Source organism: Microcebus murinus, chromosome 2, assembly GCF_040939455.1.
Source record: "Microcebus murinus isolate Inina chromosome 2, M.murinus_Inina_mat1.0, whole genome shotgun sequence".
Taxonomy (NCBI): domain Eukaryota; kingdom Metazoa; phylum Chordata; class Mammalia; order Primates; family Cheirogaleidae; genus Microcebus; species Microcebus murinus.
Window position 1 is genome coordinate 105,469,822 of NC_134105.1, and position 12,511 is coordinate 105,482,332.

Below are 12,511 nucleotides of genomic sequence, written 5' to 3' on the forward strand. Positions count from 1 at the left end.
CTTGTAAGGCTGGTCTTGTCTTGGTGAATTCTCTGAGCCTTTGCTTGTCTGAGAATGTCTTTATTTCTCCTTCATATATGAAGCTTAGTTTTACAGGGAATAAGATTTTAGGCTGGGCATTGTTTTGTTTCAGAAGAGTGAGAATGGGGCCCCAGTCTCTTCTTGCTTGTAAAGTCTCATTAGAGAAGTCTGATGTTATTCGAATTGCCTTTCCCTTGTATGTTACTTGCTTCTTTTGTCTTACAGCTCTTAGAAGGGCCTCTTTAGTTGATATTTTGGTCAGTCTGATGACTGCATGTCATGACGTCTTCCTGTTTGCATTGAATCTTCCAGGGGTCCTCTGAGCTTCTTGAACTTGTATATCAAGATTTTGAGCAAGGCCTGGGAAATTTTCCTCTATTACATCTTGAAACAGCTTGTGCAACCCTTGAGTGTTGTCTTCTTCTCCTTCTGGTAACCCTATGACCCTCACATTAGGTTTCTTCACATAATCCCACAGCTCTTGTAGGCTTTGCTCTTTTCTCTTGTTTCTCTGCTCTATTTCTGTGACTGATTTATTTAATTGGAGGGTGTTATCTTCAAGCTCTGAGATTCTTTCTTCTGTTGATCTACCTTGTTCTTGAGACTTTCCACTGTATTTTGTAGTTCCTTGAATTGACTCTTCATTTCCAGGAGTTCGGTTACACTTTTCTTCATTGTGTCTATTTCTTTTCCCATATCCTGGAGGCTTTCTGTGGTTTCTTTGTGTTGGTTATTGAGCTGTTGTTGCAGCTCGGTGAGTGTTCTTATGATCCACATACGAAATTCCTCTTCTGTCATATTGGTTGCCTGATTTTGGTTGGTGTCCATTTCTAGGGGGCTGGTGTTCCTCTTTGGGGGTGTGTATTCCGTTTGGTTGTTCATATTCCCTGAGTTCTTTCGCTGATTTCTTCCCATGTCGATCAGTTGTTTTTCTTTCCTTTAGGTTATTGTTTGGGTATTCACACACCTTGTTTAGTTTCTGAGGCGTTAGGTGGTGTCTGTGGGTGAGATTGGACCACTCTCTTTATATTGAGTCAGTGGGTGCCATGGAAAGGCTGTGCAAGATGCCGTCCCTGTCAGTAGGTGGCGTTTGCTTGGAGGAACAGGTTATGCTGTTGATTTTGTTTCCTGTTATCAGCTCTTGTTCTGGGCGGAGCTGGGTTGGGTAAGCCTGCCCTCAGGCAGTTAGCAGGGGTCAAAGTTCCATTCTCTGCTTCCAGGGAAAGCTGTCAGGGCGGGGCTGGAATGGTTCTGCTCAGCCAGAAAGTCTGGGTGTGGGGTGGGGCTGTCTGAGACCCACAGTCTGGAGCGGGCCTCGCTTCTTTCCACTCTCCCCAACTCCGCAGCTACTCCTGGGCCTCTGCCAGCAGGCCAGACCACAAGCCACCTGGCCTCCCCGGACTGTGATGCCGGCAGGGAGGTTCCCTGCACAGGAACGCTACCTGGGCTGGGCGCACGGCCTCCTTCTGGGAGGAGGGTTGCCCCCTAGGATGCTGATCCACCCCTGGAGGCACACACACCTCAGCAGGCTGTTCACGTATAACCCTTCTGTGCCCCGGGCAATGTTAGCCCTTGGTGCAGGGGATCTGGTCTGCAGGTCCAACCTCTGGGTCCCAGAGTTCAAACTGTATCCCTACCAGGGAGAGGAGTTCCGGTCCCAATTCACCCACAGGGAGCCCAAGCTGGGTCTATGTCTCTCAGCTTCTGAGTCGGCACCGTTCACCTGGGCACACCGTGCCAGCAGCACCTGGGAGAGCTGGCGGGTAGGGAGCTCACAGTCTGAGTTCCTCTGAGTCAGCTGTAGGGTCCCAAAAGGGAAGGTCCCATTCCCTGGAGGTGCCTCTGGCTGGTGGCTGTATTGTCTCTCTGGGCAGCTGCGGGTAGGGTCGGCGGAGGGGAGAAGGAGGCAATATGGCACCTGCCGCATGGCTCGGGTCTGTGCACATGGAGGTGCCCGGAGGAAGTTGGGAACCTGGTGCCATGTCTGCTACAGGCTCAAAGCTGGCTGGCGGCGGCCATCTCTGGGCTGGTGTCTGCAGGTCTCTAAACCCGCTGGGGAGCCCACCAGCAGTCCCAAATGCAGGTGAGGGGAAACAGCAAATCCACCTACCCTTGCCGCTGGTCTCCGGGCTGCTCCGGTGGTCCCAGCCTCCAGTTCTCCTCCACATTCTTCTCCCGTGGAGTCTCCTGGGGTCTTAGGTACCCATCCTTCCGGCCCTCGTCCACTGTATGCTTGTCCTCTTTCTTCTTTTTTCTAATTTCTGCTACAGTCTGCTTTTCTGCAGAGATACTCTGTCTGGCAGTGTTTCTCATCCACCATCTTCTAGACAAAACCCGAGATGTGGTTTTAATAAAGACCCTGAAGGGGTTATTTCAACACAATAGAAAGTGAAAGTCAGAATAAATACTTCCACTGGTTTCTAAGATGACAATCTTCCTGTTGGTGTAAATGTGGATTAATCTTTCTGAAGCACAGTTGTGATCATATCACTGCAATGATCTCTCTTTCTGATAAGTGTTACAGAGAATCTGATGAGCAAAAGAGACAGATCCCAGAAGATAACCACTGCTGACTGTTATATGTATCAACTTCTAGACTTCCTTTATACCTACAAATACATATGTGAATATATATTTATAATGTCAGGATAATACCAAAATACTGTTCCAGAACTTGCAATTTCATGGACACCTTCCCAGTTAAGTATGTAAAGGCTTCTCAAGCTCACCACATCTCCTTGGCTTGTGGTCCCCTTGCTCCATTTTCAAGGTCAGCAATGGTGGTTTAAGTACTTTTCACATGCTACATATCTCCCTGAACTCATTACTTCTGCTTCTTCTCTCACATTTTAGAATTTTTGTGATTAGATTGGGCATACTCAGGTACTCCAGAATAATCTCATCTCAAAGTCTAACCTTGATCACATCTGTAAATTCTCTTTTGCAATGTAAGGTAGTCATCTGGTCTAGAAGTTAGTAAATGGTGTAGATAGTAACAAGAGGTTATCCGGGTGGTCTTGCTTGGAACCCTTGGACATTCTAGACTGAAGAAGTTAGACAGATGAGAAAGAAACTGGTAAAGGAATCTAAGAACCATCCACAGAGTAGAGGAAAGAGCGGTGAGTAGTCAATACAAGGCGAAGACAGATTTTCAAGGAAGGATATGTCACTTGTTGGTGAGATGTTACAGAAGATGAGGACTGACTGCTGGATTTAATGACATTTGGTAACCCTAACAATAGCAGCTACCATAGAGCAGTGAGACTAATGTATGGCAGGAGAGATTTCAACACAGAAAAGGATTTATCACAAGAAGGTATGCAAATGGTCAATACACACATGAAAAGATATTCAACATCATTAATCATTAGGAAAATGTAAATTAAAGCACAATGAGAAATCACTTCACACCCCAATAGGGTGGTTATAATGTAAAAAATAAATACTAATTAGTGATGGAGAAGATGTGGAGTAATCATCCTCATGCATTGCCGGTGGGAATATAAAATTGGTGCAGCTCGTGTGGAAAGTAGTTTGAGTTCCTCAGAAACTTGCCTGGGCTAAGAAATGGCCAGAGAGATGACAAAACATTATTTCTGGGTGTGTCTTTGAGGATGTTTCTGGAAAAGATCGGCCTCTGAATTGATGGACTGAGAAAGGCAGATGGCCATCCCCAATGTTGTGGGTGTCATCTAGTCTGTGAGGGCCTGAGTAGAACAACAAGATGGCGCAAGGGTGAATCTGCTCTCTCTGCTGGAGCTGAGTCATCTTCCCCTGGCTTCAGGTGTCAGCACTTACAAGGTCTTGGTTCTCTGGCTTTCAGATTCAGATCAGGACTTACACCATCATCCCCCTGGTTCTCAGGTCTTCAGACTTGGATGGAATTACCCAACTGGCTTTCTTGGTTCTCCAGATTGTGGGACTCCTCAGCCTCCATACCTGTGTATGCTTATAATAAATCCTCTCTTACATGTATCTCTACATATCTTATTTTGTAAAAAAAAAAAAAAAAAAAAAAGAATGGAAAAACAAACACCACATGTACTCACCAGCAAATTGGTATTACTAGATCAACACCTAAGTGGACATATAGGAATAACATTTATTGGGTGTCCGGCAGGTGGAAGGGGGGAGGAGGGATGTGTATATACAAACAGAATGAGTAAGATGTGCAGCATTTCAGGGATGGACACGCTTGAAGCTCTGACTTGAGGGGTGAGGGGAGGCATGGGCAATATATGTAACCTTAACACTTGTACTCCCTTAATATGCTAAAATAAGTAAATAAAAAAACAGGATCTGCATCTCTCACCACTCACAAAAATTAATTCAAGATGGCTAATAGGCTTAAATCTAAGATGTGATACCACCTGAATTCTAGAAGAAAATGTTGGAGAAACTATTGTAGGTATCAGCCTAGGCAAAGTATTTTTGAAGAAAACCCCAAGGGCCATCATAGCAACAAGAAAAAGAAGTAAATGGCACTTGATTAACTTAAATAGCTTCTGCACAGCCAAGGAGACAATGAACAGAGCAAACAGAAAACCTCCAGTTTTAGAGGAAATAATTGCATGTTATACATCTGATAAAGGGCATTAATCAGAATATACAAAGAACTCAAGCAAATCTATAAGAAAAAAAAATCAAACAACCCCATTAAAAGGTGGACTAAAGACATGAACAGAAGCTTTTCAAAAGAAGATAGACTAATGGCCAATAAACAAAAGCCAAACTACTCAATGTCCCTAATTATGAGAGAAATGCAAATCAAAATCACAATGAGATATCACCTAACCACAGTGAGAATGGCTTTTGTCCAAATGTCCCAAAACAATAGATGCTGGCATGGATGCAAAGAGAAAAGAATGCTTCCACACTGTTGGTGGTACTGCAAGCTAGTACAACGTCTATGGAAAAGAGTATGGAGAGTCCTCAAAGAACTAACAGTAGACCTACCATTTGATCCTGCAGAATCACTACTGGGTTTTACCTAAATGAAAAAAAGCCATTTTATCCAAAAGAGATTTGCACTAGAATGTTTATTGCATCACAATTCTCAATCGTAAAGATGTGGTATGAAGCCAAGTGTCCATCAATTCATGATTGGATTAATAAAATGTAGTATATGTATAGCATGGAGAACTACTCAGTTCCCAAAATGCACTAATATCTTTTGCAACAATCTGGATGGAACTGGAGATCGTTCTCCTAAGTGAAATATGGCAAGAATGAACAAACAAACAGCACATATACTTACTAGTCAATTGAACCTAATTGATCAGCAGTGATGTGCACAGATCGAAGTAAAACTCAATGGAAATCAAACATGTGGGAGGGGTAGGAGGAGATATTTCAAATCATACCTAATGGGTACAGTGTACACCATCTGGGTAATGGGCACACTAATAAATTTGACTTAAGCAGCAATCCATGTAACAAAAACATTTGTATCCCTGTAATATCCTCAAATAAAATAGAAAACATTAAATGGTTATGAAATAGATTAAAAACTATGAATTCTGGCTTACACAGTATGGCCGGCGACATTAGCTAGCGCTCGCTCTACTCTCTCTAATGGGGAATCAGCGGACTACAAGAGACTGAACTGTATCTGCCTCTATTTCCAACAGACTCACGTTCAACTTTCGCTCACAAAAAGAAGCCGGGAAAATTTTATTAGTCCTTTTTTTAAAAAAAAGTTAATATAAAATTATAGCAAAAAAAAAAAAAGGAACCTGAACTTTAGTAACACAGCTGGAACAATCCGCAGCGGCGGCGGCAGCGGCGGGAGAAGAGGTTTAATTTAGTTGATTTTCTGTGGTTGTTGGTTGTTCGCTAGTCTCACGGTGATGGAAGCTGCACATTTTTTCGAAGGGACGGAGAAGCTGCTGGAGGTTTGGTTCTCCCGGCGAACCAAGGATCTGGGGATCTTCGCACTATCCCGAGATCTGAGTGGGACATACTTTTGAAGGATGTGCAATGTTCAATCATAAGTGTGACAAAAACTGACAAGCAGGAAGCTTATGTACTCAGTGAGAGTAGCATGTTTGTCTCCAAGAGACGTTTCATTTTGAAGACATGTGGTACCACCCTCTTGCTGAAAGCACTGGTTCCCCTGTTGAAGCTTGCTAGGGATTACAGTGGGTTTGACTCAATTCAATTATAATGCATAAGAACAGCAGAAAGTATGGAGGAAGCAGAGAATGAGTTGGGATAATTCGAATTGTGGAAAGAAGTGAAGAAGCCAGACACTTCAGTAGTTAACTTCTTGACATGGTTATGTATAGAGAAGTGAGCTTCTTTTATTCTCGTAAGAATTTCATGAAGCCTTCTCACCAAGGGTACCCACACCGGAATTTCCAGGAAGAAATAGAGTTTCTAAATGCAATTTTCCCAAATGGAGCAGCATATTGTATGGGACGTATGAATTCTGACTGTTGGTACTTATATACTCTGGATTTCCCAGAGAGTCGAGTAATCAGTCAGCCAGATCAGACCCTGGAAATTCTGATGAGTGAGCTTGACCCAGCAGTTATGGACCAGTTCTACATGAAAGACGGTGTTACTGCAAAGGATGTCACTCGTGAGAGTGGAATTCGTGACCTGATACCAGGTTCTGTCATTGATGCCACATTGTTCAATCCTTGTGGGTATTCAATGAATGGAATGAAATCGGATGGAACTTATTGGACTATTCACATCACTCCAGAACCAGAATTTTCTTATGTTAGCTTTGAAACAAACTTAAGTCAGACCTCCTATGATGACCTGATCAGGAAAGTTGTGGAAGTCTTCAAGCCAGGAAAATTTGTGACGACCTTGTTTGTTAATCAGAGTTCTAAATGTCGCACGGTGCTTGCTTCGCCCCAGAAGATTGAAGGCTTTAAACGTCTTGATTGCCAGAGCGCTATGTTCAATGATTACAATTTTGTTTTTACCAGTTTTGCTAAGAAGCAGCAACAACAGCAGAGTTGATTAAGAAAGATGAAGAAAAAACGCAAAAAGAGAACACACGTAGAAGGTGGTGGCTGCTTTCTAGATGTTAATATCGGGGGCCATGCTTTCCATAACCACCACCTTGTAGTTGCAGAAAGCCTTAGATGTAATGATAGTGTAATCATTTTGAATTGTATGCATTATTATATCAAAGAGTTAGATATCTTGCATGAATGCTCTCTTCTGTGTTTAGGTATTCTATGCCACTCTTGCTGTGAAATTGAAGTGCATGTAGAAAAAAACTTTTACTATATGGAACTTTACAACATTTGTGAAAACAATTCAATTTGGTTTATGCACAGTGTAATATTTCTCCAGGTATCATCCAAAATTCCCCACAGACAAGGCTTTCGTCCTCATTAGGTATTGGCCTCAGCCAAACCATCTGGGACTGTTCTATTAAACTGCTGCCAGACTTTTACATCCAGTTACCTCCACTTTCTAGAACTAATTCTTTACTAATGTTATTGGAACCAATTTCTACTTCATACAGATGTTTTTTGCAACAGCAATTAAAGTTTTTTTTCCACAAAAAAAAAAAACTATGAATTCTCTTGGGGACAAAACATTTTTGCTATAGTAATATCTTTATGTAGATTTTTAAATAAACCACTTGTGTTAGAAAAGACAGCTAGAAAAATAAAAATTTATTAGCATAACAAAAAGCCCTCTAAACTAATTTGTATATGTGGAATGTACCTCAACATAAATGCCTTATATGACAGGAGCACAGCCAACATCATATTCAATGGTAAAAAGTCAAATTGTTTTCTCTAAGATCAGAAACAAGACAAGTATGCCCACTTTCATCATCTCCATTTGACATAATACTCGAAACCCTAGCCAAAAAAATTAGGCAAGTAAAGGAAATAAAAAGTATTTAAATAAAAAAGAAAGAAGTAAAATTATGTCTGTTCGCAGATGACATGACCCTATATATAGGAAGCCCTAAAGGCTCCACCAATAATCTCTTAACTAATAAATGAATTCAGTAAAGTTGCAGGATATGATATTAACATACAAAAATCAGTGGCATTACTATACACTAACAATGAACTATACACCCCCAGTTAAGGAAATAATTCCATTTGCAGTAACACAAAAATAAAATATGTAGGAATAAATTTAACCAAAAAGAGGAAAGATCTATACACTGAAAACTATGAAATATTGATGAAAAATTTGAAGATGACATAAATAAATGGCAAGATATCTTGTGATCATGGATTAGAAAATTAATATTGTTGAAATTCCCATACTACTCAAAGCCATTTACAGATTCTAAGGAATCCCTATCAAAATTTCCATGGCATTTTCCCAGAAGTAGAAAGTAAATCTTAACATTTATATGGAATTACAAAGACACCAAATAGCCGAAGAAATTTTGAACAAAAGAAAGAAAGGTACAGACATCAGACATCCTTGTTTTAAAGTATATGACAAAGCTCTAGTAATAAAAACTGTATTGTATTGGCATATACAGAGCCCGGAAATAAGCACATGTCTGTAAGGTCAACTAGTTTTTGAGAAAAGGACAAAGAATATAAAATGGGTAGAATATAGTCTCTTCAATAAGTGGTGTTCAAACAATGTGATATCCACATGCAAAAGAATGAATGGAACTCATCTTACATCATGGAAAATTTAACTTGAAATGAATTAAAGAAGTAAATGTAATATGTGAAGCCATAAAACTCCTGGAAGAAAAGAGGGAACAAGCTCCTTGACATTGGTCTTGGCAATGATTTTTAGGATGTGACACCAAAAGCACAGGCATCAAAAACAAAAACAAACAACTGGGATTATAGTCAACCATAAAGCTTCTGCATAACAAAGGAAACTATCAACAGAGGGAATAGACAACTTATGGATTTGGAGAAAATATTAATATTTGTGAACCATTGGATAAGTAGTTTATATCCAAAAAATATATGAAACTCATGTAATTCAATAGCCCGAAACAAAAATAATAATTTTAAAATGGGCAAAGGCTCTGAATAGACATTTTTCCAAAGAAGATATACAGATGGCCAATTTTGATTTCATGTGAGAAGTTTCTGACCTTGGAATTCATGGACCGCCTTTTGAAGTGACTTCCCCATTACTAGGTGGAAAAGAGGGAATCAAGCCAACCTTGAATATTCTGCTGTCTGGAATCTGCAGAACAGTTTTTGGGGATAGGACAGACTGGACCTCAGGTGACTTGCTTGAGGCCATACAGTGGGATGGGAGACCAGATGTGACATTGGGGAAAAGTACTGACCTGCCTATCAGGAATCCAGACCTAGTCCTTAGATTACCTGGGTGACCTTCTACAGGCCACATACCGCCCCCCACCAGGACTCTGGTTTCACATTGATTAAGGGGGGTTAATACACAGTGATCTGACTACCTTGAGTCATGGGGCCAGCCTACGATCCCCTCTTAGGGGTGTTCTGCCTGGGTAGCCACGGGAGAAGCCTTCACGTGGAGGAGAAGGTGGCACTTCCCAGTGGTTAGGGGGATGGTGCAGCTTCCCACGGGAATGGGAGGTGGAGGTCTTGAATGTTTGGGGCTGCCCATGATTGGAGAGATTAGACCAGGTTTTGAACCTCAGTAGGTGGTGGTGAGTGTGAGCCAGCTGAGGCTGTGACAGAGGGAGTGTGTACTTCTCTGTCCCACTGTCTGAGACAGCAGGATCAGGGCTGGTAAAAGCTTAGGGGAAAGTCATGGTTGACTCCAGCCAAGAGCCTGTCAGCTTCTGTGGGGGTCTGGCTTTGCCTTGAGTGTGTGGAGCGGTTGACTGATATAAGTGGCAGTGAGGGGGACATAGTGCAGCCCACTGAGGGTAAATGCTAATTTTTGCACAGACTTTGCGCAGTAAACACTCTCCACAAAAATCTTTTTTCTTTTGCACACAGCTTCTTATTTAGGTAACTGTTGACATTTTTGAAAACTGAGAAAAGGTCTTTGACTTATTAAATGGACTGTGAAAGAAAAACAAATCAGAAATTATAGAAGTGAAATACTCATTCAAGAAATTACAAAACCGGCCGGGCGCTGTGGCTCACGCCTGTAATCCTAGCTCTTGGGAGGCCGAGGCGGGCGGATTGCTCAAGGTCAGGAGTTCAAAACCAGCCTGAGCAAGAGCGAGACCCCGTCTCTACTATAAAAATAGAAAGAAATTAATTGGCCAACTGATATATATATAAAAAATTAGCCGGGCATGGTGGCACATGCCTGTAGTCCCAGCTACTCGGGAGACTGAGGCAGGAGGATCACTTGAGCCCAGGAGTTTGAGGTTGCTGTGAGCTAGGCTGACGCCACGGCACTCACTCTAGCCTGGACAACAAAGCGAGACTCTGTCTCAAAAAAAAAAAAAAAAAAGAAATTACAAAACACAGTGGAAAGCCTTAAGAATAGGCTCGATCAGGCATAAGAAAAAATTTCAGAGTTTGTATAGAACACCTATGAGCTAGACAAATAAGTCAAAGAGAAAGAACAGAGAAAAAGAGGAATGAGCAAAGCCTACAAGAAATGTAGAATTATGTAAAGTGGCAAACAGAATAATCATAGGCATCCTTAAGGACAAAGAAGCAAATACAGAGGGGTTGGATAATTTCTTTGAGGGAATAATTGAGGAAAACTTTTCCTGACCTAGTTAGAAATCTAGATATTCAGGTACAAGAAGCCCACAGGACTCCAGGAAGATTAATCATGAAAAGGCAATCGTCATTTCACATAGTCACTAGGCTGGCCAAAGTAAACCCAAGTTATGCACTCGTATGAGCCCCAAGGTAAAAACAGCAGGTAACCTACAAAGGCATCCTATCAAGCTAACTGGAGACTTCTCAACTGAAGCCTTATAAGCAAGAAGGGACTGAGGACCCAAGCAATCAGTGATGGAATTTGTGAAGACCAGACCTGACCTGTGGGAAGTACTCAGACCGTCATTATACACTGATTGGAGCAATAGACAACCACCAGTGTAAAATCATTCAAAAGCTAAGGTACAGAACCCAGATTCCACAATGGCTCAAGAGGTAAAACAAAGCAGTAAGGGTCACTCCAATATGATGAGCAGAAATACACCCCGTCCCACTTATTAATTCTTTCAATAAATATGAATGGCTTGAACGGTGAGGAGACAAAGGGACAAAGTGAAGAGACAAAGGTTGGCTGAATAGATAAAAATACTCAAGCCAAGTGTCCTGTTATTTCCAGGAATGTATCTAACCCACAAGTATTCATTGAGACTCAAGGTGAAAGGATAGTAAACAATATTCCATGGAAATGGAAACTAAAAGAAAGTTGGTGTAGCTGTTCTCATATCAGATAACATAGATGTCAAACCAGCAAAAATAAGAAAGAGAAAGATGGTCAGTATACAGTAGTGAAGGGGGCAATTCAACAATAACACTTAACAATCCTAGATATTTATGTACCTAACAAAGGAGCACTGAGGTATGTAAAGCAAATCCTACTTGATCTAAACAACATGATAAATAGCAATGCCATCACAGCCAGGGACTTTAACACCCCACTGACAGAACTTGACGGATCCTCCAACAGAAAATAAGCAAAGAAACAATGGACTTAAACACAACTCTAGAACAAATGGGCATAACAGACATCCACAGAACAATCTACCCCAAAATACTGAATATACATTCTTCTCATCAGCTCATGGAACTTTTTCTAAATTGATCACATCCTAGACCACAAAACAGGTCTCAAGAAATTAAACAAAATAGAAATTATACCATATATCTTCTCAGATTTCATTGGAATAAAATTAGAAATCAACTCCAACAGAAACGCTCATCTCTACACAAAATCATGGAAATGAGACAACCCATTCCTGAATGATAGTGGGGTCAGGGAGGAGAAAAAGATGGAAACCATGACATCTTGAAACTGAATGATAATGAGGGCACAAGTTATCAAACTCTGTGGGATACAGCAAAAGGATTCCTGAGAGGAAAACTAGCCTTAAATGGCCACATTGAAAAGACAGAATGATCACAAATCGACAATCTTATGAATCATCTCAAGGAACTGGAAGAGGACGAGCTAACCAATCCTAAACCCAGCAGAAGAAAAGGAATAACCAAAATGAGAAACAGTACTAAAGGGTTTGGACAGAGGAAAGACACCAAACTCGGGAGGGGCCCACTCTGGTTTGCTGTAAGAGAGTGGCTATTTGGTGAGCAGGGTAGCCTGAGGCATAGGTGTGAACCCAGGTAAGCAGATAAGCATCAGGGGAGGGCATGTGTGAGAGCACCAGGATTGCTGTGACCACAGGAACGGGGGCCTGTCGAGGTGATGTCAGGCGCGTCACAGTGTGAAGTTGTACATGTCTGTGCAATTACTTAATGAGTGTGCAGAGCATCTACAGAAGAGCTGAATGGCTCTTTCTCTAGATTGATGGGCTGTCTCCCCAGTAGTCACTTGCTAGTACTGCCCTTGAAGTGGGAAAGTTGTGTAAGCTGGTTTCTTCCCCCTTCAATGTTTC

The 12,511-nt window shown here is 41.6% G+C and overlaps 1 pseudogene; it reads left to right on the forward strand.

Moving 5' to 3' along the window:
• Window positions 1-6,269: 6,269 nt before the first annotated feature.
• Window positions 6,270-7,559, forward strand: LOC105856334 (S-adenosylmethionine decarboxylase proenzyme pseudogene; annotated as a pseudogene).
• The last annotated feature ends 4,952 nt before the right edge of the window (window positions 7,560-12,511 follow it).